The sequence below is a fragment of the Antechinus flavipes genome, chromosome 1, assembly GCF_016432865.1.
Source record: "Antechinus flavipes isolate AdamAnt ecotype Samford, QLD, Australia chromosome 1, AdamAnt_v2, whole genome shotgun sequence".
Classification (NCBI taxonomy): domain Eukaryota; kingdom Metazoa; phylum Chordata; class Mammalia; order Dasyuromorphia; family Dasyuridae; genus Antechinus; species Antechinus flavipes.
The window spans coordinates 662,547,231-662,573,523 of NC_067398.1; the positions used below are offsets into that span (position 1 = coordinate 662,547,231).

The 26,293-nt window shown below is 37.5% G+C and overlaps 10 non-coding genes across 10 annotated transcripts; 7 read left to right on the top strand and 3 right to left on the bottom strand.

Annotated features, from left to right (window-relative positions):
- Window positions 1-1,100: 1,100 nt before the first annotated feature.
- On the top strand, window positions 1,101-1,238 carry LOC127546080 (U8 small nucleolar RNA). The gene has a single exon (XR_007949941.1). It is a non-coding gene; the product is annotated as a U8 small nucleolar RNA (small nucleolar RNA).
- Window positions 1,239-1,848: 610 nt separating this feature from the next.
- On the top strand, window positions 1,849-1,920 carry TRNAM-CAU (transfer RNA methionine (anticodon CAU)). The gene has a single exon. It is a non-coding gene; the product is annotated as a tRNA-Met (tRNA).
- Window positions 1,921-4,496: 2,576 nt separating this feature from the next.
- Window positions 4,497-4,568, top strand: TRNAM-CAU (transfer RNA methionine (anticodon CAU)). The gene has a single exon. It is a non-coding gene; the product is annotated as a tRNA-Met (tRNA).
- Window positions 4,569-11,506: 6,938 nt separating this feature from the next.
- TRNAM-CAU (transfer RNA methionine (anticodon CAU)) lies at window positions 11,507-11,579 on the top strand. Its single transcript has one exon. It is a non-coding gene; the product is annotated as a tRNA-Met (tRNA).
- A 3,490-nt stretch (window positions 11,580-15,069) lies between these two features.
- TRNAF-GAA (transfer RNA phenylalanine (anticodon GAA)) lies at window positions 15,070-15,142 on the bottom strand. The gene has a single exon. It is a non-coding gene; the product is annotated as a tRNA-Phe (tRNA).
- A 2,698-nt stretch (window positions 15,143-17,840) lies between these two features.
- On the bottom strand, window positions 17,841-17,914 carry TRNAN-GUU (transfer RNA asparagine (anticodon GUU)). The gene has a single exon. It is a non-coding gene; the product is annotated as a tRNA-Asn (tRNA).
- Window positions 17,915-18,989: 1,075 nt separating this feature from the next.
- On the bottom strand, window positions 18,990-19,062 carry TRNAM-CAU (transfer RNA methionine (anticodon CAU)). Its single transcript has one exon. It is a non-coding gene; the product is annotated as a tRNA-Met (tRNA).
- A 4,935-nt stretch (window positions 19,063-23,997) lies between these two features.
- TRNAM-CAU (transfer RNA methionine (anticodon CAU)) lies at window positions 23,998-24,070 on the top strand. Its single transcript has one exon. It is a non-coding gene; the product is annotated as a tRNA-Met (tRNA).
- Window positions 24,071-24,903: 833 nt separating this feature from the next.
- On the top strand, window positions 24,904-24,977 carry TRNAN-GUU (transfer RNA asparagine (anticodon GUU)). Its single transcript has one exon. It is a non-coding gene; the product is annotated as a tRNA-Asn (tRNA).
- A 566-nt stretch (window positions 24,978-25,543) lies between these two features.
- TRNAF-GAA (transfer RNA phenylalanine (anticodon GAA)) lies at window positions 25,544-25,616 on the top strand. Its single transcript has one exon. It is a non-coding gene; the product is annotated as a tRNA-Phe (tRNA).
- Window positions 25,617-26,293: the final 677 nt, after the last annotated feature.

Here is a 26,293-nt window from a genome sequence, read left to right on the forward strand (position 1 = left end):
AGGGATGTTCATTAAATTTGGTAAAACCCCTAATTTTGGTGTTTGTGACTTTCTTTGTATTCCTATAACAACCGAGACAGCATATAATAAATAAATATTGAGCCATCGATTAGTTTCCTAAAGGCCTCCGATGGCCTTCAAGTTTCCTTGCGTTTCTTATTCTCTGAGCTAAGGCACTGAGAGGTTGAAGTAACTTTGACCATGTTCATCCACTAGTATGCTTTGACAGCGGGTTCTAGACCCAGGTCTTACTGACCCAATCATTCTTAAAAACTTTGTTAGCACAAGTTGGGAATTTTCTCAAAATTGTAGAGAAGGAGATTTTAAAAAACAGAAGCCCTAGAGCAAAGATGTTTATTTTTTGGAGGGGGTTGGAGTAGGGGTGGGTTCTGAACACTTTGTGAACCCTTCATGGAATCACCTTTGTAAATGCACAAAATAAAATATATAGAATTTGCAAAGGAAGCTAATTATATTGAAAATTTTATCAAAATATTTTTTTAAAAATAAGTCCATGGCCCCCAGGATTAATCTTAAGTAATATCTCTACATTTCTAGATCTCTGATCCAAACAGCATTCTGAAACGTGTATATATGTATGTGTGTCTGTGTGTCTGTTACTAGTTTTAATACAACTCAGTTTTTATCTCGTTGGGGAAAGGGGCAAAGAAGCTTGCAAATCTAGGCACAAAGGCAGTTGGATGATGATCATATTGCTAGAGAAAGAAAAAAACCCGGGGAAATGGGATTTTCCATCTACTACAGGATCCTAAAATTGAGAAAGTACGCCGCTCTTCCAGTGATTACGGTTTAGTTCCTAAGTGTTCCGCCCCACCAGATACTGTGCACGATTGTAATGCGTCACAAGTTCCTAGAATTATGCAAATGAACCGTGAGGCTTGTTGGGAGAGTACTGTTTGCACATACAAATAAAGTGAAATTTGTCTTATTTCAATTCTTTAAAAGAGAAAAACCAAGGAGCACTATTTTTTTCAATGATAGTTGGACTAAAAGAGAAAAAAAACTAGGGAAAGGTAAGTCGTCATAAGCTAAATAAGAGTTGAAATTTCCTGGCCCTGGCTACCACGAACTCTTCGGTATCGTCAGTGAGGTACATCCTTACCTGTTCCTCCTTTTTGGAGAGCAGTAAATGATGATTGGAGCTTGCATGACACGTGATTAGTGTCTCTGCAGCAGCTTGGAGATGGCGACTTAACTCCTTGTTGCTCCTTTCTGATTCTCACTGACGATACACGCTCTTTGTTTTTAAAACATGTTGAATAATATCAGTTTGTTATGAGATACGAGGATCCAAGGTTGTTTAAAAACTTCCCAGGGATTTACGTAACTGAGTTCGAGACTTAAATAGCGTCTTTATGCGTAAATATTGTTTTTATTGTGGCAAGGAAGGGTATTATAAATTGGCAAGACAGCATGTAACCTGTAACGTAAGTTACAATGTATTAAGATTTCCACGGTTGCATGTAGAAGCGATTTAGAGGAAGCCAAGTTCCGAGGCAGTTGCGAGGAGATTTTTTTTTTTTTTAAACCGTATTATGTTCAAGACACTGTCATCCAGAGAAAAAACGGAGAGTTGCCGTCTCCTCTTCCTAGGTATCATTTTTGTTTTGTTTTGTTTCCTACCTCGCTTTGTCTTCTTTATTCTAACCCCACGCCCCTGCCTCCCCTTTGTCCTCATTCCTTTAACGCAAGAAAAACTTGGCACTCCTTGTGAGATGAAATTCTTGTATTAAGATTAAAAAATAAATAAAAACGAAGCACTGAAAGAAACGAAGTCAAATCGAAAGTGAGACATATTAAGGCACCAGTCAAGCTACTATTCAAGATAGCAGAGTGGCGCAGCGGAAGCGTGCTGGGCCCATAACCCAGAGGTCGATGGATCGAAACCATCCTCTGCTAAAAGGTTTTTTTCGCTTTTTTTTTTTTTTTACTATAGGGTATAGATAGGACGCGAAAAGAATAACCCCAAAGCACAAAGAAGAGTTTCTTGGTGAGTGTGATCTCCGTATTGATTTTTGTCAATTTCCTGAAATTTTTCTGCATCTACACAATGAAGGTTACTGTTAAACAAAAGTGCTATTGGAAAATAAGGCATCTGGCTTTAACGAGGGAGGAAGAGATCCCAAAGCAATAAAACTTTTTTTTTTCCAATGGAAATCTCATCTTTATTTAAAACAGCCACTAAACACAATAATTATAAGAAAAAATTATATTTAAAATGGCATTTTTCAGAAATACAGTTTATGTCCATTTGTGTTCTACTTAACATTAAATCCAGTATCATATTTCCTAAATAGAATATGGTTTCTAAATTAAAGAAGTCAAATCAAAACGCCGTATTATTAATCTGATGCATATAGATGGCATTAAGCTATATGATTCTACCGAAAAATATATCACACTATGTTTTGTTTTTCATAATCTTTATTCAGTAATATCAAAATGTGATTTCTACCAAACAAATGTAAAATTCTTAATATACCAAGTAAAGATTGTCACTGAAGTCATATTGAATCAATGATAAAGGCAGTATTTGAAAATACCTTGGCCTACTCCTGGCATGACACATTGAACGTAAAACTATCAGGAAAAAAGCTGTGGCTGTATACATGAATAAATTTCCTGGCATCCTGAAATCAAAATTAATGGAAAGAGTGCGTGTAAAGCAAGCCACATCTATGTGATAGCAGCCCTCTTTTTTTTTTTTAACTTAATTTTTTTCCTACTTTATGTAAAGATAGTTTTGAAAATTCATCTTTGTTAGATTTTGAGCTCCAAATTTTTCTTTTTCCCTCTCTTCCCTCTCTGTCCCCAAGACAGAAAGCAACCTGAAGTTGTACATATAAACCACATTAAACATATTTCCACACTAATCGTGTTGTGAAAGAAGACTCAAACAAAAGGGAAAAACCAGGAAAAAGAAAAATTTAAAACCTCTCAAAAGTAAAAATAGTATGCTTCTCTCTGCATTTAGACCATAGAATTCTTCCTCTGAATAGCATTTTCCATCACAAGTCCCTTAGAATTGTGTTGGATCATTGTATTAAGAATAACTAAGTCTATATCATCATTGTTCATTTCAGAAAGTTGTTACTGTGTTTAATGTTTTCCTGGTTGTGCTTACTTTACTCAACATCAGTTCATGTAAGTCTTTCCAAGTTTTTGAAATCCGCCTCCTTATCATCTCTTATACAACAGTAATATTCCATTACTTTCACATGCCACAATTTGTTCAATTATTTTCCAGTTGAAGGGCATCCCTTCAATTTCCATTTTTCTGCCACCACATAATACACACACACACACACACACACACCAACTGCCATAAATATTTTTGTATATGTAGGTCCTTTCTCCTTTTTTATGATTTCTTTGGGATACAGACCTAATGGTGGAATTGCTGGATCAAAGGGCACAGGCAGTTTGGTTGCCTTTTGGGCATAGTTTCAAATTGCTCTCCAGAATGGTTGGATCAAGTTCACAACTCCACCAATAGGGCATCAGTGTTCCAATTTTCCCCTATCTTCTCCAATATTTTATCTGTCCTACTAGCCAGTCTGATAAATGTGAAGCGGTACCTCAGAACTGCTTAATTTACATTTCTCTAATCAAAAGTGATTTTGAGCTCTTCTTCATATGACTATAGATAGTTTTGATTTCTTCATCTAAAAACTCCCTTTTCTTTTTCTTTGATCATTTATCAATTGGAGAATGACTTGTATTTTTATAAATTTTAAAAAACTGTATATACAAATTTACATATATAATATAAATAAATATTTATATGTAATAAATACATTATATATAAATATATATAAAATTTAAAAGAATTGTATAAGTTTAACCTATTGAATTACTTGCTGTCTAGGAGAGGGGGAAGAGAAGAAAGAAGGAGAAAAATTTAGAACACAAGGTTTTGCAAGGATGAATGTTGAAAACTATCTTTACATATATTTTGAAAAATAAAAGACTAATATTTTTAAAAATTTGATTCAGTTCATTATATCTAATTTGGATATCAATCAAAATATCTAATTTGAGAAATAAGGCCTCTATCAGAAACATTGGCTATAAAAATTCTCAACTTTCTGCTTTCCTTCTAACTTCCATTGTATTGGTTTTGTTTGTGCAAAAAAAAACTTTTAAATTTACTGTACTCAGAATTACCCATTTAACATTTTATAATGGTGTCTATTGTTTACAGCATCATCCTTTACATCTAAATCATGTACCTATTTTGACTTTATCTTGGTTTAGGGGATGGAAAACAGTGTTTGTTTTTTAACTCAGAAAGACTAAAGGCTGAAACTTTCAAATTTTTCCAAAGTTTTTTTCCTTAAAACAAACAAACAAACACTACCATAACTTTCTTTACTCTTTATCCTGACTCCCCCTTCCTACAATATTTAGAAAACATGACATGTAAGATAAAATAAAGACTTATTAAAGGCACATCTGAGACTATGCTAACAGCTAGCAGAGTGGCGCAGCGGAAGCGTGCTGGGCCCATAACCCAGAGGTCGATGGATCGAAACCATCCTCTGCTAGGATCGTGTAGTTTTATAACTTGTTAATAAATGCAGGTGGTGTCTGCCTTTCCTAAAGAGTAATAAATATAGAAGGTGTTCTCTGGTGTTATTAAAAAAAGCAGAGGTTGACGAACTTCTGATGCTACATCACCCCGTCCCCTCCCCCACTCAAAAAAACAAAACAAAAATAAAGGGATAGAGTGGAGCAAAGTTTGGGCTGAAGGTTCAAGGCTGAAGTTTCTTCAGGCACAGATGGGAAGACTTACTATATATAAATAGTGAGCTTACATGTCATTTTCCTCTTAAGCTCAGAAATAGGGACAAGCAGGAAAACGCTGAAGAGATACGTGGACCCTCATTTCGCTTCAAGAAATGTTTTTTAGCCTCCTACATTTTGCAAGGCATAGGGGCCAGACAGTGGGCTCCCAATTCACATCCTTTGGTAGACCAAAGACAGAACAGTTTTGAAGAGAGAAAAATGTTTCTGTTACTAATATCATAATCTATACCTCTGTAAGATAGAAAAGTTAAACAAACTACGTCCATTCCATGTCAAAAGAGGAATGTTCCCTCCTGTTAATCAACCTCAGACAACAAAGTTTCAGATAAAGATGAGCTTCAGAATCTTAAAATATACCATCATGGGGTCATAGTGGAAGGAACCAAATGATTCTCTCCAAAAAAAACTGACTGGTTTTAAAGAATAAATAATCTGAAAAGAAGTCACCAAAACTCCCTTTTCAGCCTCTTCTCATATGGTCCCACCATTGTATTGCAGCTGACTGAGCTCAGAACATCTAGATTCTATGGCTAAATGTGATAGCCTTTTCTCAATCCTTATCCTTCTCTGCAGAATTTGACACTCTCCTTGATACTTTTTCCTCTTTGGATTTTTATGATGACCATTGCTCTGATACTGTTCTTCTTGTCAGACAGTTCTTAGTCACTTTGAAAGGTTGATCATTCATATTAAATCCTTCCCTCTCTGAATCTCTGCTCTGGATCCTCTCCTCCCTCTATACTCTCTTGGAGTCCTTATCAGTTTTCATATATTTAACTATCTCAATGGGAATGATTCTCAAACCACATATTACAGTCTTCTCTCTCCTCCCAGCTCAAGTCTTTCATCTCCAACTGCCTACTTATCTCTACCTATATGTACTGTAAGCATCCCAGACTCAATTTGTTTAACACAGAGCTCATTATCTCAGCCCCTAAACACATCCCTTTTACCAACATCTATATTTCTTCTCAGAGCCCTACACTTTTTACAGTTTTCCCAGTTTACAACCTAGAAGCCACATTTGATATTTTAAAATTAAATTACAAATTTATCCTTGACGCTTCATTCCTTCATTTCTTCCATATCCAATCAGTTGTCAAGTCGTATCTATTTCACTTCATCAACAACTCTCACCTCTATCCCCTTCCCTCTGTGTGTGTTTGTGTGTGCTGTGTCCGTTTCTCTGTCTACACACATGCACATGGTCAGGCCTTTATCATCTTTCACCTGGACTATTGCAAATACTTCCTATTAATGTTAATAGTAATGATAGAACTAATTAGCACTTAAAGGATTGGTCTAACTAAAGTTAGCATTATAAGGAAGTGCTATGTTATAATACACTTTACAAATATTATCTCATTTGCTTTTAGTATTCCTGCAGTCATTTTCTCCTCTTTCTGATTCACACTTGTCTGGGTGACAGGCCTAAATCAAAAGTCTGATCTTTTGATTTTCTCATTCCTTTTCCTCCAGAAGCTTCAATCCCTTGAGGAATCCCCTCCCAACCTCCTATCCTCTACCCCTGGACTTAGAACAAAATACAAACTCCTATGTGGTATTCTAAACACTGTACAGATTGACTTCAGCTTATTTTTTTTTTTTAGAATTATTACATAGATCATATCATATATCACACAATCTACATTCTTGAAAATGGATGGCCCAAACTGCTGATTTATTTAAAGCAACACCCTACATCCCACCAATGTGCTTTTGTACAAGCTGTCCTTGATGTTTGGAATAAACTCCCTCCTCATCTTTGCCTCCTGGAATTCTTAGGTCCCTCAAGATTAAGCTAAAATGTTATTTGCTTCAAAGGGTCTTTTTTCATTATCTCTGTTGTGAGTGCCATCCCATAATTGTGTATTTATTTTATATACATCCGAAATGTATACAAATGTATAATGAATAAAATGTCATACATGAATAAAATAGAGCTTCCTCTCCCTCCAGTCAAATATAAACTCTTTCAATTGTCACTATCTAAAAAATACTTATTAAGATCCTACTCTGTACAAGGTACTTTCCTGAGGCCTAGAGATACAGGAAGAAAACAAACAACAAAAAAAGAATATTTTAAATCAATTACAATCGAATGGTGGAAGAATATACACAACAGAAAGCTAAAAATGGAATGAAGAGGAAGGGAGAATATGATGGAGAAATCAAGGAGAGCATCTGAATGGAAAATGAAATGATGGCTGTCCTGCATTCTCTCCTTAGATGGTGGTTTTGGAGTTCATTGCTTTGACCTCCAAAAAAGACATTAGAGTATCAGACTGGAGGTCTACAATCCATCTTACTGACCCAGGCCAGGAAGCTGACTCATTTCCATTTGAATTATCTTAGGAAGATTCTGAATATCACCTGGTAGGATAAGATATCAGACACCTTTGAACCTTCCAAACACTAAACTATCTATGGCAATGAATACTTCAATTCTTTATTAGTTGTTGTTTGTCCTTCATTTTCAGAGAGTACTACAATATCAGGGAGCTGGTATCATGATGTTCAAGTGAATTGGATTTAAATGAGGGATGGCTAAGCAACACCGGCCTTACTTTCCCTTTCAGAGCCATCTGGGTTCGGGGATAAGTACAGAACTAAAGAACCAGAGATGACTAAATGCAGTAAAAGACCTTTTCCTTTTAAAAGCTATGGTCTTTAACAGGTCTCAGTCTGAGGCAATAAACACATTCAGAGATTAAGATTAGGTAAAAATTGAAGCAAAGAATCACCAAATCAAAAAAAAAAAATCAATCTAATAGGGGAATTTCTAGCTGAAACAGAAACAATTGTTATTTACATTCCCTCTGAATCAATCAAGGTCCAAACAATGACCAATTGGAGTTTGTCTGGGCCCTGTTATTGGCCAGTCAATGTAAGAATTGGAAGAGGTTTAGTTGCCAAAAGTTAGGAAAATTAAGTTAGAGAAATGAAACAAATTAAAAAATAAAACTGAAACATAAAAAATAGAGGGTGGGACTCAGAAGAACAAAAAACTAATAAAAGGAAAATGTAATCAGAGGTGGGGGACTCAGATTTGCAAACAATTGTAATGTGAGGTGGGGATTTAGAATAAGAAACATTATAAAATGTAATCAAAAGTGTTTAGAATAAAAAGCATTGTTACACTGTTTAATTAGAGGTTACACTTACACATGGAGGTGAGGCAGATACATGAATGTAATCAGAGGAGGAGACTTTCACCAAATGGGAAGGAAGATGAATTAGGGGTGGGGATTCACTCATGAGAGGGAGATTAGGCACTCCTAATAGGTTGTAATCTGGGTAGGGTTGGGATTCCGGGTATTAAAAAAAGGCTTGTCTATTGATTTTAATTGTTTCTATTCTATAGGATACCTACCTCTTCAGTTGTGTAATTAAAGACTTTTAACTTTACTCTTTCAAGTCCAATGGAGTTATTTCTCACAGTCAATGAGAGCCAGAGTAATTTGGATTTAAGGCATCGTCTCATTGGTAATCTCATTATTTAGACATAACTCATTGGTGAGTTAGATGGATCAGGTAGACATTAAAGGTGGGAAAGCAGGCCTAGACAGAGTTACTAACTTTTGCTGAACACACCCCATACCCCTATGTGCATGGTGAAGCCAAAGAAATGCAGCCATTTGGGAAGTAAGATTCTGAGGGCAAAGACTGTTATTTTTGTTTTGGTGTTTTTAGAATCCAATCCACTCTCTGGCAACATTTTCAGTCTTTTTAGTCACCTCTGACTCTTCATGACCCCATTCAATATTTTCTTGGAAAAAATATTGCAACAGTTTACCATTTCCTGCTCCAGCTCATTTTATAAATGAGCAAACTGAAGTAAAGAGGGTTAAGTGACTTAGCTAAAACAACTGCCCACAGAGTAGATAGAATACCAAGACTAGTTCTGATATTCCCTTTCCAATCAGTCAACCAACAGGCATTTATTAAGACCCTACTGGTACAAGTAGAGGCAGCTAGGTGGAATAATGGATAAAGTGCAAGACCTAGATTCAAGAAGATTTATTTCGATAAGTCAAATTTGGCCTCAAATATGTTGTGTGACCCTAGCTAAACTCCCTCTTAGTAGGGAGGGTAGGAGAAGGAGACTTGGTGATTGGTTAAGAAGCCCAGGATACATCTATCTGTATTCAGTGTCCCTATTCCCTGTACAATTTCAATCCAAGGCTCCCTTTGGATCTTTCTGAGTCCAAGTTCTTTGCCTAAATGTTAGAAGCAGCCTAAGCAGTTCTAGACAGTCATTTTGGTCCCTTGTACTAATCTATCTGAATGGAATTTCCCCTTTTGCTGTTCATGACAGTGAAATCCCAAAGTCTCAGGCCTGGACCATGTGCACTGACTCCAGACCAAAAAATGGAGATCCATGTGCATAAAAAGAAACACTTGTTTAAAAAAAAAATCCTTCTGCTCAAACCAAGGATTTTGCTCACTTTGGTCTTAACCTACAAGCAAAGGAAGTTTCTCAAAATGCTTTAGAACAAGTTTAAAAATTAGTTTTATGAATGTATTTTTAAAAAAGCTTTCATATCCACAATTCAATATAATTGATTTGTTATATGTATTTTGATTCTATGTGTTTAAAAGCATTTTTTCTAAGAATAGGGCTATAGACTTTATCAAACTGACTACAATATAAAAAAGATTAAGAATCTACTTTAATGAGAGTGGTACTTAATAGGAACTCTCAGAATATAGGCTATAGGGGAATTCTTAGCTCAAGAATAAATATGCTAATTTAATCTAACATAAATTGAAATGCCCTATATTGTTGGAATACATGGGAGAGCTGTTAGAATATATGGGAGCTACCTGTCATTGGCTGCTGGAGATCCAACTCAGAATGGATCTCCTCTTGTGAGAGGATGATACAAGGAGACTAAGAGGCAGTTGCTGTTCTCTGACCTTTTGGTTCTCTGACCAAAGTGAGCAAAATCCTTGGTTTGAGCAGAAGGATTTTTTTTTTAAACAAGTGTTTCTTTTTATGCACATGGATCTCCATTTTTTTGCATTGTCTAACCTCTTTCCTCTTCCCTCTGCCTCTAATTTATCTCATTCCCAATCCAAACCACCTGTGTCAGAAAAGGCTGCCCTGAAACTCCTTCAGATATTATGACCCACAGCTGTGGAGGCTCTCAGAAAATTGACCTGTCCCTTAACGATATATGTAGACCCTGGTTCATTATGTAAGAAAATTATCAATATGGCATGCTATAATAAATATATAGTCTTTAACTCTAGAAATAGAAAGCATACATTTTTTTTCTTATGAAGTGTTTGACACTGCATTACCTTAGTTGGGCATGAGAAGAAAGGAAATAAAAGATAAAGGAGGGTGGGGGAGAGAGGAGAGCTAACCAGTACACAAGAGACCCATAAGCATAGATGGTCTACAGCTAGAGCTCTTGAAGACCTGCTTACCCTGGTCAAATGCTCAAGCATCCATTGTTTTGGAAATGATTCAATGTCCACTCAAATGGAAAACTTTAAGGTAATGTAAGGCCTTTGTCTACTTGAAATCTCTGCTACCAGAAGTTAGTTGAAAAGGGAGATGGGGAGTGAGGGGTGTCTAATATTTCTCTCTGAATAGCTTTTCACTTCCCAAGAATTATGGCATCAAATCAGGTTCAGATAAGTAACTATCTCCATGAACCTGGAAACTTTGTGGGGAGATTCTGGACTTCTGATTGCATAAGGAGGTAGAGTTTGGTGAAGGAACTAAGCCTAATTATTGATTACACCAAAGGCCAAAGAGATTTATATCATATAGCTGAAGAGCTCATTCTCTGTGAAAGAATCATTTCACTTCAGTGGGTCACAGCAAAGGAGCAAGATTTAGAGTTTTGTTTTGACATAACCAAAAGAAAAGACTTTTTAAAATCTAGAAAGGAGATTAGAAATGACCATAAGCAAACCAGAAGTATTAATATAATTCAAATAATAGGAGAGGCCAACAGAGAAGAAAGATTCTCCTTTATTTGAAATAGGACTGAAAATATATCTACAAATGTGAAGTTTGAATCCCTAAGAAAGAGAAGTATGCTTTTAAAGTGAGTAATAGGAAGAATTAATGGAGGCATGGATAAGTGTAACTGGAGCTACACAGAATAAATAGTCAGATGGAATTAGGAAAATTTAGAGTGGGTACATTAGACTTTCAAATACAAAAAAAAGGAAGTCTACAGATTGAAGGTTGTGAAGGTTGGAAAGGTAGGTGGAAGGTAGATCGTAAATTATATGCTTTTTATTTTTTAAACTTAATTTTTGTTAATTAACAAGAATTTATTTTCTTTCTCTTTTCCTTCCCCTCTCCTCCCCCTAATTAAAAGTAAAACAAAACCCTTCTAACAAATATGAAGACTCAAACAAACACATTGGTGTGGAATCTATCTTCTCCTTATTCCCCAAAAGATGACTTTTGGATTTCCAGTGAGTAGAGAAATTGAAGAAATCATTATTTGTCATTCAGACGCTAAACTTGATTCTTTCCCAAAATTTCATCTTAGAGCAAAATCTTTAGAATGTGAGAGAGAATACAGAGATCTCAGGGAAGAAAAGGAAAAGTTGGGAAGAAACATTAAATGCCACAATCTAGAAATTCTGATAGTTGAAAGTAGAGAATTATCGCTCAAATTCTTAGTTTGTAAAAGTGTACACATAAGCCTTCTTAGCGCAGTAGGCAGCGCGTCAGTCTCATAATCTGAAGGTCCTGAGTTCGAACCTCAGAGAGGGCAAGTTATTTTTGCTTTCAATCTCACGAACACTTCCCGCATTAAAACTACTATATTTTCAGCTTTCAGGTAAACCGTCAAAATGTATGGATGCAGAGACTTGCACGTTGTCTGTAGTGAAATGCTTGCAAAGATGAAAAAATAATCTAATCAACAATGTCACTAAGGTCCTAGATTTTCTTTTTCTTTTTTTTTTTTTAATAGCTTTTTATTTACAAGTTATATGCATGGGTAATTTTACAGCATTGACAATTGCCAAACCTTTTGTTCCAATTTTTCCCTCCTTCCCCTCACCCCCACCCCTAGATGGCAGGATGATCAATATGTGTTAAATATATTAAAGTATAAATTAAATACAAAATAAGTATACATGACCAAACCGTTATTTTGCTGTACAAAAAGAATCAGACTCTGAAATATTGTACAATTAGCCTGTGAAGGAAATCCAAGATGCAGGTAGACAAAAATATAGGGATTGGGAATTCAATGTAATGGTTCTTAGTCATCTCCAAGAGTTCTTTCTCTAGGTGTAGCTGGTTCAATTCATTACTGCTCCATTGGAACTGATTTGGTTCATCTCATTGCTGAGAATGGCCAGGTCCATCAGAATTGATCATCATATAGTATTGTTGTTGAAGTATATAATGGTCTCCTGGCCCTGCTCATTTCACTCAGCATCAGTTCATGTAAGTCTCTCCAGGCCTTTCTGAAATCATCTTGTTGGTCATTTCTCACCGAACAATAATATTCCATAATATTCATATACCACAATTTATTTAGCCATTCTCCAATCGATGGGCATTTACTCAGTTTCCAGTTTCTGGCCACTACAAAGAGGGCTGCCAAAAACATTCTTACACATACAGGTCCCTTTCCCTTCTTTAAGATCTCTTTGGCATATAAGCCCCGTAGTAATACTGCTGAGAGCCTACATTTTCAATCTCTACGTATACAAAGATCTTGAACATCTATGGGCAATGCCAATTATTACTATTAATAGATATTATCTAATTCTTGAACTCTTGCTCTAATATTGTTTCCTTGAATGATTTCCTTCATAATCAGGAAAGCCATAATTCTGAGGTATGTTACACAATCCTGACCCCTCTGTGATTGTGGGAATTTAATGTAGTCTTCAGGTTGAGCTCTCCAATTCAACATTTAACCCTAGATTATTTTTCTCCACAAGTTGAAAAAAAAAAACAAAAAACAACCTAACTCATGTGTAATAAGATTCCAAAAAGGTCTAAGTAAAAAATTTAAAAGATGTCTTTTTCATTTATTTTCTTATTACATGATATTCTTTCTGCAAATCCCAACAATTTCATTTAATATTGAAGGGTGAACTGTAATATAATATAATTTTTATAGTCTTTTTGGTACTAAAGGGGAAAGGGATCAAAAGTAATATCCAAAAAGAACTTAATCTTGTGCCATTCCAATCCAAGTTTTCAGAGAGCCAAAAGACTAATCTTTAAGACTTATCTGGAATGTTAACATACATCATGAACTTTTGCATCTAATTTTTTTTAATGAAATTTTTAAAAATATTTTCCAGTTACATGAAATAACAACTTTTAACATTTAAAAATGTTTTGAGTCCTAAATTCTCTCCCCTATCAAGCAATTTGATATAGATTATACATGTATCGCCATGCAAATAATATTTCTATATTGGCCATATTGTGAACACACAGGAAAAAAATTAACCAAGAAAAATGAAGTTTTTAAAAAAAGTATGCTTTAATCTTCATCAGTTCTTTCTTTGGAGATGATTGATAGCATTTTTCATCATAAATCCTTCAGAATTGTTTTGAAACATATTGCTGAGATAGTTAAATCATTCACAGTTGATTATCATACAATATTATTATTATTGTGTAGAGTATCCTAGTTCTGCTCATTTCAGTTTGCATCAGTTCATGTAATTCTTTCATGTTTTTTCTGAAAGCATCCTGCTCATCATTTCTTATAACATTATACTATTCTATCACAACTATATATCACAATTTGCTCAGGCATTTCCTAATTGATGGGAATTCTGTCAGTTTCCAATTCTTTACCACCACAGAGTACACATACACAAACACAAGTCCCTGTCTTTTATTAAAAATCTCTTTGGGATATAGACCTAGGGATGGTATTGTTGGATCAAAAAATATGCGCAATTTTATAGCTCTTTGGGTGTAGTTCAGAATTGTTCTCCAAAACTGTTGGATCAGTTCACAACTCCACCAATAGTGCCTTAGTGTCCCATTTTTTCCACACCTCCTCCAACATTTGTCATTTTCCTTTTCTGTCATATTAACCAATCTGAGAGGTGTGGGATGATACTTCAGAGTTGTCTTAATTCCTTATCTTTTTTTTTTCTTCACAGACTCATTGGACTGGTAGAATAAGCAAATAAGGGGCAGCTAGGTGACAATGGATAGAGCTTTGTTTCTGTGGAGGGTACTGATAGTACCCTATCAGTCTTCCAATTACTGTGGTTCCAACCTGAACTGATTTGGGCCTACACTACTGCAAAGATCTCTTAGCTGGGCTGGAGCTTCCTGTTTCTCTGATCTCCAATGCTACCTCCACATAGCTGCCACAATTATCTTCCTAGTACATATCTGACCATGTCCTCCTCCTACCAAGAGATTTCAATCTTCTTATAGCTCCAAGATAAAAATACAAACTGCTATTTAGGGCTCTTTGCAACTCACTGATAGTTTAAGTTTCCAGTCCATTACTCTGTCTCTGTCTCTCTTTGAACTTTCTGGGTCAGTTAAAGAAACTTTCTTGCTGTTCCTGTAGTTTGGCCCTCTTCTTCCCATATCTATGATTTTGCACAAGTTGGTCTGTATTCCTTGGACAAATCCTATCCTACACCCAGAAAGTAACTTCCTTTAAGATTCAGATCATCTTCCACCTCTTAAGGAAAACCTTTCATGATCGCCTTGCTTATTACTTCCTCCTCTTTTTCAATTTTTCACTTATATATTTAACTGTTTAAATGTCGTATTCCCCTCAGTAAAAGTATCATTATATTCCTAAAGTCCAAAACAGCAGTTATTTGATATACCCTTCTTGGTGGATTGAATTGAAAAGATGCCTCAAATTGGGTCGGTGAGTGAGAGCTGGGACGAACTGATACCAGAAAGGGGAGGAGGGAGAGGCAATGAACCTGGTACCATCCTTCTCCTATCTATGAATTGCCTGGGGAAAATTCATGTTTTCCCTCTACACCTTCTGGGATTGTAAGGGAAGTTCCTGAGGAAGGAGAGGGGGGGAGGGGAAGAGAAGAGTGTCACCTTTTGGGAGTTTGTGTTAAGAAAGATCTTTCCAACAATAAAATATAAACAACTATTCCTTGACTTTAAAACACAAAAAATACCATACTTTCCCAATTTCACGCATTTGGAATGCCATTTAGGAGTCGGTCTATGTAGTTTGCTTATGAATTGCTTAGAGTACACCGGGCACGGAGATTTGTAAAAGACTACCTACTTGCCGAAACCCGGGATCGAACCAGGGACCTTTAGATCTTCAGTCTAACGCTCTCCCAACTGAGCTATTTCGGCTCAACTGTCTGCTTCCTTTGCTCCATTTCCTCTCTAAGTGTTAACACAGGCTAACACTTCGACTTTTTCTAAATAATTTCAGGTGGGAGAAAGGGAGAAATAAGAAGCAGCTCGAGGCTGAGCAGCCAAGTCCTAGTTCCTAATCTACATTAATGTGAAAGAAAGAAGGAGAAACACTTCATTCTTGTCCCAGAGGAGACGATAGGTGGTTTCAACAATAAAATGTTGAATTCTAATCGGGAAAAATACAAGATTTGGAACCTTGTAGTTGATAGAATCCTGCAGTGACCCGTTCTAGTTTGTTACATTTGTATGCCTCCAGAGCTCTTGAAGACATTAAAGATTGATCCATTCTAAAAACAAAGCAAAACTAATCATGAGAAACTTAGCTAGAATCCAATATTCTATTTATTATCCTCCAAATTTCATTTTCCATCTGAAGCTCTGCTTGGTTTCCACTATAGGCAACATCGAGTCCCCTTGCTGGGTATAGCCCCATCTCCTTAACTCTTTAGCTTTTTCTTTTTTTCTTTTTTATGTCATCTCCCTAATTAGACAGTAAATTCCATGAGGGCAGAATCTGACTCTTTTTTTCTTATTATTCCCAATGCTTAGCTCAGCATTTAGCACCTACTATTGTAGGTGCTTAATAAACGTTTATTAAATTGAGTTGAATTCATGATAGCTTCTGCATCCGCTGACTTCCACGGATGCAGTGCTGATTGACAAAGATTTGCTGATTTATCAGGCAATCTCGAAGAGAGACACATGATCTTTATGCAGAGAGAGATCAGCTGTGGATTAGAATAAGACTTGTTTATTATGAAGTCCTAGGAAATGATTGGTAATTTGTTCCTAGTGGGATTAAAGTTTGTATTACTCATGAAGTTTTGGAATGCATTTGATTAATGATGCTTGATTGCTAGCATTGAAAAGTGTAATATTCTCTCTAAAATGTAATCTTCTCTTGTTGGGGTTTTCTTGGGGTCTCTGGAGGCAGCCTTCGTTTCAGTTCAGTAATCACCACAAGTGCAGCCAGGGATTAAAGTCCAAACTCTTTATTGTCTCTTTCCAAGTCTTGTCTCCTTTTCTGCGGCCCGGTTAGCTTTCTTACAGGCTTTCTGTAGTCTTGGTTCAGAGAGTTTGAGCTCTGGCTTCTGAATCTCCCCAACTGAATCCTGATTGAGGCTCCTAGGTTATATATGCTCTCTTAAAAAGGTGTGAATGTTGTGGAACTATAGTAAGTACTGAACTGGAGAACTGTTAAGTACCATGCTAAATTAGATAACTATCTCTATCAATTCCACTGACTTAGCACCTTGTTTCAAGTTCTAGCCCATAACAGAAAAGTATTTGTGACATGCATCCAAAACTCAACTTTATGGGTCACTTGGTTACATGCAAGAAAATGTTTTCATCTCGAGGAGAGAGAAATTTCCTGGTCCTTCCCTTTCATTTCTACCCCCTCCTCCTAACTTCAGAAGAGAATTCTAGGATTCCTTTTCTTAAGTAACAATTCTCCCTTCAGAACTTCTTTCTTTTCCCATAACTTGTCCTCTTCTAGATTGACAAGGATGATTCCCTAGAGAAAGTCCTTTTCTTGGAGAGCCAGGATTCAAACAGAAGTGAGGCAAACAGCTTGCAAGCTAAAAGAGGATCTAGACACAAGTGTCAGGGCTCTTCCCTCATGAGGATACCTGAAGTAGTAGAGCTGTATCTTCATTAACTGTTGCTAGACAAAAGATTCACAAATTGCAGTATAGCAACAGTGGTGAGGCATAGTCCAGGCAAGATTGTCTAATGATAAAAAGTCATAGCAGGTCTTTGTGTTTGGACCTGTTGGGACCTGAGCTCGGGGACCATCAGTTTCAGAGGTTATTGCAAAGGATTATTGTTATGACAAGCTCCAGGTCAGTTTGCTTGCCGGGCCTTTGTTCTGGGAAAAAAGTCTCTCCTAATATTTTTATATTGCTAAGAAGGCAGAAAGCAATCTGGATTAAGTAACTTGCCCAGGATCAGTAAATATTTGAGGTTAGGTCCCCTGACTTTAGGATCTGTGCTCTATTCATACTTTTTGATGGTGTGAACAGTTCACATTTTTGCAGTTATTAAAGTTTTGTAAAGCATGTCCCAAATAACACTGACTGCAGATATGGAATCTAGGTATAAATTATATCCACTGAACAGATTGTATACCTTAGAATTTTAGGTGAAAGGAACTTTAGAGTCCATCTAATTCAATCCTTCCATTTTACAGATGAGGAAACTGTCAGCCTTGGTCCTTCACTTCAGTGTATGAAATGAGATTTGAACCCAGGTAAATTAAAACCCTAAATTCAGAGTGTAAAGCAAAAGGCATATGTAGGAGAAGAAGGAGAGAAGCAGGGTGTTTTCTTAGCTTGGTCACCTGTGGTGTAAATTTTGGTGTCTTGTAACTGGAAAAAAAAAAAGGCTTATCAGAGGAAAACCTCTGCAAAAAGCACAAGAAGGCCAGAGTGAAGAAGATAAAATACATCTGGTATCAATCGAAATGTAATGACTAAATTCCCAGAATATATTGGGTACTGTGCTTAATTAAGTGGAATAAAACAACCTCTGAGGTGACGCTTTGCCTGCTCACTGAACAGCGGGAGTTAGTGGCTAGAAATGTCTCAGTTTTCAGAAATCCATCATCCCCCCCAATCCCCCCAAGGAAAAACGTCCCTGGGTGGGCTCGAACCACCAACCTTTCGGTTAACAGCCGAACGCGCTAACCGATTGCGCCACAGAGACCTTTTCTCTTACTTTTCCAAGAGCACTTTTTTCCTGTATACCCAAAGGGAACGTTATGCCTATCAGATTTCAAAACAAATGTTCAGGTAAATTCTGAGAAGCCTGGGAGGTGAAGTAAGGACTTGGGGAAAATATATTGAGTTTTGGAGGTGTTGAATTTAATTGTCTAAAAGACAGCTTAAGAGCAAGATTGAAAGTCAGCATGAAGGTTAGAACAGGATCAGCAGATCTCTAAATCTTCAGCATGGAGAGAGTAGAATTAGATCTATGAGAGTTGATGAGATTCCCCACCAAGTGAAGTGGTACAGAAGAAAAAGAGCTGAGCGTCTATCTCCATTTTCCTTCCTGTTGAAGGAATCTTCTCCATCCCTAGCAAGTGATCTTACAAATTATTCTGAATCAGTGTCAGATACTTCCTTGCCAACCGGGACGGCTTTGGGAGACTTCCAACTTTCCCACCTCTGCTCCCAAGCTTTTTTTCTTTTCTGTTGCCCCTTAAAAATTCAAGCAGAAAGCGGTTTTCTAAGTCCCCGGGATTTTACGTTCTTCTGTTTCTCTTCAGCCTTCTACAAAAGGAGCAGCTGAAGAAATATCTTTGACCGTGGCTCTTAGGTACAGCCCGCAGCCGGCTCACAACGCTTAGTGTACAATACTCTCTGAGGAAGCGCCCACCAGATGGCGCTGCTTCCTCCTTGAATTTGACTCGTAACTTCTTCTATCTCCTGGGAAATTAAATCTGGATTTAGGGATCCAGAAATATGAGAGCTTGCCATTCTCGTTTTCTCGACTTTCCTGTCTAAATTCAAGTACAGGTGGAAAAGAGAAGGGAAAGAGAGAGAAGAGGCCTTAACTGTGGTCCCAAACTGTGACTCAGGGTCTCTGTGGAAATAAGATCTAGCCATGTGTCTAAAGGAATTAAGGGGGAAGGGGGACCTTGGGAAATGAATGTCTCTACATTCTGACGTCTAATAAAATTCAGTACCGAGTGCACTTGGTCATCACTGTAGTGAGTTGAACTTTCTGCTGCATTTAGAGTTTATTATGCTAATCTTTTTATGCGTTCACAAAAACACTTTGCCCTCTCTGAGGCTCGAACTCAGGACCTTCAGATTATGAGACTGACGCGCTGCCTACTGCGCTAAGAAGGCATACAAATTCGAGGGTCTTCACTTAACTTTGGAGGAGAAAACTAACTAGTTCTTTTCTGCTCTCAGACTTTTTTTTTTTTTTAAATCATTCTCAAGTGTTTTACAACCTTTGAACTTGTTATCTGTCTTTCGTACTACGGAAAAGGACTTTGAGTTACTACCCCATTGCTCTAATTATTCTCCTTTACATTTTGGGCTGCAGTAAAGATCAAGCGTATCTGAGAGGCCTTCTCTCAAAACCTCTGGACCTTTGGATCATTCTAGGTAGAACCACCTGAAAGCAAATAGGCTTTGCTCTGTGGCTCCAACCCACTTCTCCAAACTTCTCTCACAACCGCCCTTCCGGCTGAGTCAGGTTCACCAAGCATTTCTTACAGCAGCCTGCCCACTCAAACCCACTATCTTCCAGCCTTACAAAGCATTCTCTACATAGTTCCTAAGAGTGTCCACCTATTTACTTTTTCCAGGTTTCAAAGTTACCTTCATAGCACTTTTTCCCCCCTAAACGCTGCTAATTCTGGACAATGATTTATAAATCAAACGCTCTTATTTAGTTTCCGATCTCTTCCAGTTTAATATCTTTTCATCTACACAAATTTGCATTATACTTATCATTTACGTGCGTTAACTGTCCGTAGAATAAAAGTTGTTGAGAGCAGACAGGGACAATCGTTTCTTCTCTTTTTCCATTTCCACACCGAGGTATCCCATTTCATTCAATGCCATTTCCAGTCGTCTTGATCTATATCTTGCCACTTGGACCCAAATGGCACTGGAAGGGGAAGTGAAGCAGGGGATCTTGCACAGCCCTCCTACACTTGCATGTCAATGGCATCACTTGCATTGTCAGTTCACTTGCATGTCATGGCATCACCTCCCTGATGTCATGGTCCTCTTCGAGAACGAAGGAACTGAAGAGAAACTAAATCAGTAAGAAAGTTCTTCTCCTCAGATTTGTCGTTGGTTTTGGTGGTTGTTTGATCTTCGTTCTCGAGAGAATAAAGACCTGGAAGTGAATTGGGATTTAAGTGAGGCAGGGCTGTGTAAAGTCCCTAACTTCACTCTCTCTCCTCCAAAGTCATCAAAGGGTCCAATGACAAGATATAGAGTAGAATGTCTGGAGATGGCCTCGGATGCAGAGGGAGGAGATTTGTTTGTGGTACACTTAACTCTCAGAAATAAGTCTTTTTCTTTTTTTTCCTTTCTTTTGTTCTTTATATCTGCTCTGAGCCCAGGATTCCCAGACCTCTTTATCTTTCTAAGCTGCCCTGAGCTGAAAAGAAGACTCACTGTTACTTTTTCTTGGCATTCCTGATCAGAATTTGGTCTAGGATATTTTCTTGGTGATGAGGGAAGTAGGCAAAAATGTTTCCTTTCCTTCAACATCTTGACTCTACCCCTAAACTTTTTTTGAAAGAACTAATTTTGCTCCATTATGTATTTGTTTTTAACCTTCATTTTCTTGATAACAAGAATTTATTTTTTTTAAAACATGTGTGTTAGTCTGCTTTGTTTTCATTTGATACTTTTCTAGGGTTTTTTCCCTGAATGCCTAATTCAGATCCTTTCTCATTTTTATGGATAAAAACATTTTGGGATGATTTTCCTGTAAGGATTGCTTTGGAATCATCTCAAAATGTTCAGTCAATCAAGGAAGGTTTTAATTAAAGGAATTAATTATCGAGATCCTACCATATGCCAGGCATTCCACAAGGGATACAAAAGAAGCAAAATATCATGCTTGCCTTCAAGGACCTCACAATCTAATGATTGAGAAAAAAAGCAAACAAATATATGTGAACAAGATATATATGTGTGTATGTAATATATACATGTGTATGTATATATTACATGGGAAATAATGAAGAGAGGGGAGGAACTCATTTTTTTTTTACTGAAATTATATCATTTAGGAGCAGTTTTTGTTTTTGTTTTTTAATTAAAGTCTTATCATGTTCAAAATACTTGGCTAAGAGCTTGGGGAAAGCCTTGAGTTCAGTATCTTCAAAGACTCTCCAATGGAACATTTGCTAGTGACTTTCTAAGGAAGATAAAAGATAGCTAAGATGGAAAAAAGGGGAACCTGGAGCAATTTCAGGGGACTCAGAATTTTCCATCTTGTCTCAATATGTATATTAATCCTTTTCAATGTCATTCAAGGGTTGAGCCCTAGTCAACCAGGAGTCCCCAGTGGAATTAAGCCATGGGATTCAGCTTCAAATCAAATTCAGTCTGTGATGAAGAGGGCTAGTGGAGAGATCACTAGAGGTTGGAATGATCAATCAGAACATAAGAGAACCCATAAGGAAAATGAGCCAAAATTAACCCTGCAAGATTTGGGACATGGGATGAAAATTGGAGTGGGTATAAAAATACCGGGATACTAAGTTTGGATAGTTAGAATACAGCCACATAAGAAATTAATGAATCCCTCTTGTGTGTGAATTCCTTTTAAGGTTCCCCACTTGGTCTTCTGTCCAAGTTCTCACTTGCTCTCTTTGCAGAAATTCTGGGAAGGGGGGGGGGGGGCACATACTCTTGCCAGTTGTTATTTGACCTTTCATTCTTGAAGAAGACATATAGAATCAGGAAAGAGATGTCATGATTTGCAAGCGGATTTAATTAATTAATTGGATTTAGTGAAGGAGAGTTGTGGAAAGTCACCAGCCTCACTCTCTCCTCCTAAGTTATCTGGGTCCAATAGCAACATATAGATTAGGATGACTGGAGATGGCACAGGATGCAGGGTTTTGTTTTTTGGTTTTTTTTTTTTTTTTTTTTTTTGGTGTTAGAATCACCTCCCAGAACAACAGTTTCTTCCTCTGATCTCCCTTCCCTCCCCTTAGCTCTTTCTATCTTCTCTGTTCTTCGAAGAGTGCTTCTGACAAACGCTTGCCAGCAGATTGATGAAGAAAAATGTTCTGAGAACCTATCCATCCACAAGACGGACACAAATAGTCCCTATGAACATTTGGGGTGGACTCTAACTTTGTGAATCTTGTGTTTCTTTTGAACTAATTCAATTCTGTTTTGCTTATGGAGCACAGCACCTTTTCTGATGAGGGCTCGCCATGCTGAATGGTCCTGTGCCATGTTTCCCATGTTGTACAATCAATTATAAAGTTCTTAAGAGAGCTCTTGAGAGTGTCTTTGTATCAATTATTCTGATCACCTTGTGAGCACTTGCTGTGTGAGTTCTCTAGAAAATGATCTTGGCAAACATACCTTTGGTATTCCAACTATGTGGCCAGGCCAACAAACCTGTGCTCTCTGCAATAGAGTTGGAAGACTTGACAGTTTAGTTTGAGAAAAGACCTCAGTGTCTGTTGGGTGAATCTTCAGAATCTTCCTAAGACAATTCAGATAGAAGTGATTCAGTTTCTTGTTATGGTACTGATATACTATCTAGGTTTCACAGGCATACAACAATGAGGTCAGCATAATGATATAGACATCTTCAGTTTAGTAGTTTTTTCTCCTCTCCCACACTTCCCTTCAAGGCCTCTCAAACACAGAGCTAGCTCTGGCGTTGTGTGTGTCAATCTCATTCTTAATGTAGATATTCCTGAAAAGGATAATGCCATTTGGTTGCCTAGAGAAGTTCATCAATATAGTACATCAATTTCAAGATGGTATACTTGCCTAGATTTGTGGACAGTGGACAATGCTTTCAGTCACCTATGGAGTGAAACAAGACTTTGCTCCCGTGCTTTTTCACATGTTTTCAAGCCATGTTGTCAAATATAAGACAACTATGGAATCAAAGTCACCTACTGCACTGGTGGTAAATTCTTCAACTTGAAAAGGCTACAAGCCAAAACTAAGTGTTGGTGCATAATTGCAGATTACTGTGTTCCTCACTGAAGTCTCTAAAGCTGAAATGCCACAAAGTATGGAGATACTCTGCTGCTTGTACTATTTTTGACCTAACAACACCAAGAAAACACAGATACTTTATCAGCCAGCACCACACCAGCCATACGTGGAACCATCAATTGGAAAGTAATGAGATTTTCACTGTATGTATCATCTTGCAGTAGATGTTTCCGATCATTGTTATATTTTTCATTTTTATTTACTCTGGGGATTTTCTCTAGGCAAATCTCTGGAGTGTCTAGGGAACCCAAGAAAATCAGAAGTTGTGTCTTCATTCACTTCTAAGTCCTGATCAGACACTTTAAGTCAATTTCAAAGCAACCTCACTTTTCCAGGTCCAAGGAATTACCTAATTACCAGACTTTTAAGGAGTTTGCCATTATGTGACTAGCAACTGATTTTGAAAAGTTATTTTCTCCTCTGTCCTTCTTATTCTGTTTCCTTACTAGATCTGGAGGGGCTTTTCTGAGAGGTGAAAGAGCAAAAAAGAGAACAGAGAAGGAATAAAGAGAAAAGAATAAAAAGGAAAGAGAGAAAATGACTAAAAAGGGGGGAAAGTGCTAGGAAGGTGGCTTCGGAGCCTGGAAAAAAAGAAAAGGGGGGGGGAGGGAAGTTGAGGAGAGAATGCTGGAGGTTACTGCCTGGGTTTGAGTAGGGAGGCTGATATGACAAACATCTAGGCTGGATGTGACTCACCAGGAAGGGTAAGTGTGAGATAAATTTGAGAAATTAGGTTGGAGCCCATTTGTCTTCATATAGTTCTGTCTAAAATGATACCAAAGCACCGTTGTGTTTTTTGAAAGGTGCCCTGTCTCCGGAGCCCTTCTCAAAGGAGAAAGACTTTCTCAAGGAAAGTCTTGATCAATGCCTTCCCAGCACTTCAAATTGGAAACCAGAGTAAAAATGGGTAATGGAAGTCAAAGATTCTCTTTCAGAATGTTTAAAAACTAGATTATATCCAGTTAAAAAGAAATAAGATACAGAAAAAAAAAAAAGCATCGCAACAATTTGAAAATGGTAAGTTTTTTCTCCTCAAGAACAAATGGCTTTAGCGTAGCCGCCTTCTTAGCGCAGTAGGCAGCGCGTCAGTCTCATAATCTGAAGGTCCTGAGTTCGAGCCTCAGAGAGGGCAGGCAGTTTTTTGAGATCTCGAACTACACCCCCCACCCCCCACCTCCAAAAAAAAGGAAAAACTAAACAAAACAAAGCAAAGCAAAAGCAAAAAACCAAAGCACTCCTAAACTAAGTTGTTTTTCTACGTGAGGAGGAAACAACAGACACCCGTAGATATCCCTTCCTATCTTTTCTGGAAGTTGGAATCTGGAGAGAATAATTTTCTACAAACCTGCACACGATAATTTACTGTAGCACTTCAGAGGGAGAAAGTATGTATGAACGCTTAAATACATGATTAAAATCTCAGTTTCTAAAGAAAGATGTTTAGAAAATCCTGAGCAAGATCTTGAGTTAAGCTTCTGCTTAAGATTGCTCTTAAGCTGATAAAAACTGGTAGCTTTTCGTTTCTGGTAGCTACAGGATTTCTAAATTCGACTAGAGTTCATTCGCAAAGGATCACTGCTAGGTCAAGCTGTTTGGGGCTTCGGAAGCCTTTCTGATTGACTGATTATTGTGTAACTCCATTATCAGAGTACCCTATGAAGGAGGGAAGTTCTAACATAGTACAGTTGTTATAGAGCCCATGTTAACAAGTTTTATCAAGAGGAGCGTAGAAAATAGGAGAAAAAAAGAAGAGTACCCATTGGGGAATTCTGGGTTCTGTTGGGCACACTGATTCAATGACTTTTCTTCAATGACTTTTTCTTTTCATTCTTGATTAGTCTTGTGCAAAGCTTTGGAGGAAACACCTTCTGGGTTAACGAATTTGTCTAATCAATACATCTTAAAGGAACAAAGTTTTTTTCTTTTACATCTGTAGTAGACCCTATTCAAGTTTCTGACAAGCTGGTCTCTGTGGCGCAATCGGTTAGCGCGTTCGGCTGTTAACCGAAAGGTTGGTGGTTCGAGCCCACCCAGGGACGACGGTTAGTTTTACAATATGTCATTTTTCAAAATAAGAGTCTTTTGCTACTGTATACGTCCAATGTCGACCCAATCTATCAAGTGATTTGTTTAGACGAAACTTTTTGTGAGCAATCATGGTAATTACTTAATTAGTCAGTTAACATACTTGCTTATATCAATAAGTAAATGTTTTATTTATCCCTCCAAGTTTTTCCTCCATCTATTTGTTCCCCTCTGATACCCCCGTATTCCTTTATCTTTGCGTTCTTTTCCCAGAGCTATCAGAGTCCCCACCACAAATGGACCAAGCTAGTGAACAACCTGTCTCACAACTAGTATAAACGAGATAGACAGATGGGGTCTCAGAAGATCCCAAATGTTTCATTCTTTCTGTTCAGTCAAATGTATAAAATTCTCCTTTTGACACGAAGATGGAACATTTCCCTTTTCTTTCAAAATTACAGCAAAATAGTGTATTTGGCCATTAGGTTCCATTCTTTTCCTACCAACATTTTTTATAATCTTGAAAATGTGGAACTTTAACTTATAGGAAGGAAAACGAGGGAAATACGCTTTCAGGTAGGCCGAAATAGCTCAGTTGGGAGAGCGTTAGACTGAAGATCTAAAGGTCCCTGGTTCAATCCCGGGTTTCGGCAAGAGTGGAGGTTTTTGAAAACTTCATAGGTAGTCTAAAGTATGTCCTGCTTTGTCGAATCTCTCCATCTCGCGGATTTTCCAAACGAATTAATTGATGGCTTTTTTGTGTGTGTGTCAGAGTATTCTTTAAATAAGATTTCCATAGAAGGCGAGTTCACTATTCCATTTTCCAGAGAACTGTCACAGGGCCACGTTTTCCTTGTACCACCCCTTGTGTAGAGTGAAAACGTCTTTTCTCGAGGAAATCCGTAGCTGCAGGGAGATTTGGCCTGGGGGAAAGGGAGAGATTGATGTGTGGGAAAATTCACACTGGAGGTACTCGAAGTCTTCAGGAAGAGGAAAGCAAGGCTTTCTGAAATCACTCTGGACCTTTCTTTTTCAATTTCCCTTGGGCCAAGAAGGCAATTACAGATTTCCTTCCAATAAGTCCTCATAGACATCCCCATTCTGGTTTCAGTTCATCCCTTGCTTAAGTGATTGACCCTGGTGTTATTTATGGAGGTCACCCTGCAGATCAGTTCCATTCAATCCTATCCAATCCAATCCAATCCATCTCAATCCTATGCAATAACGATTTATCTAGATCATGTAATTCGGGATTGTAGGAATACAACGCCCAAACCAAAACAATCCCTTAAGACTGATCCATTCTACTGGAGGAGTGGGAAATATAGCA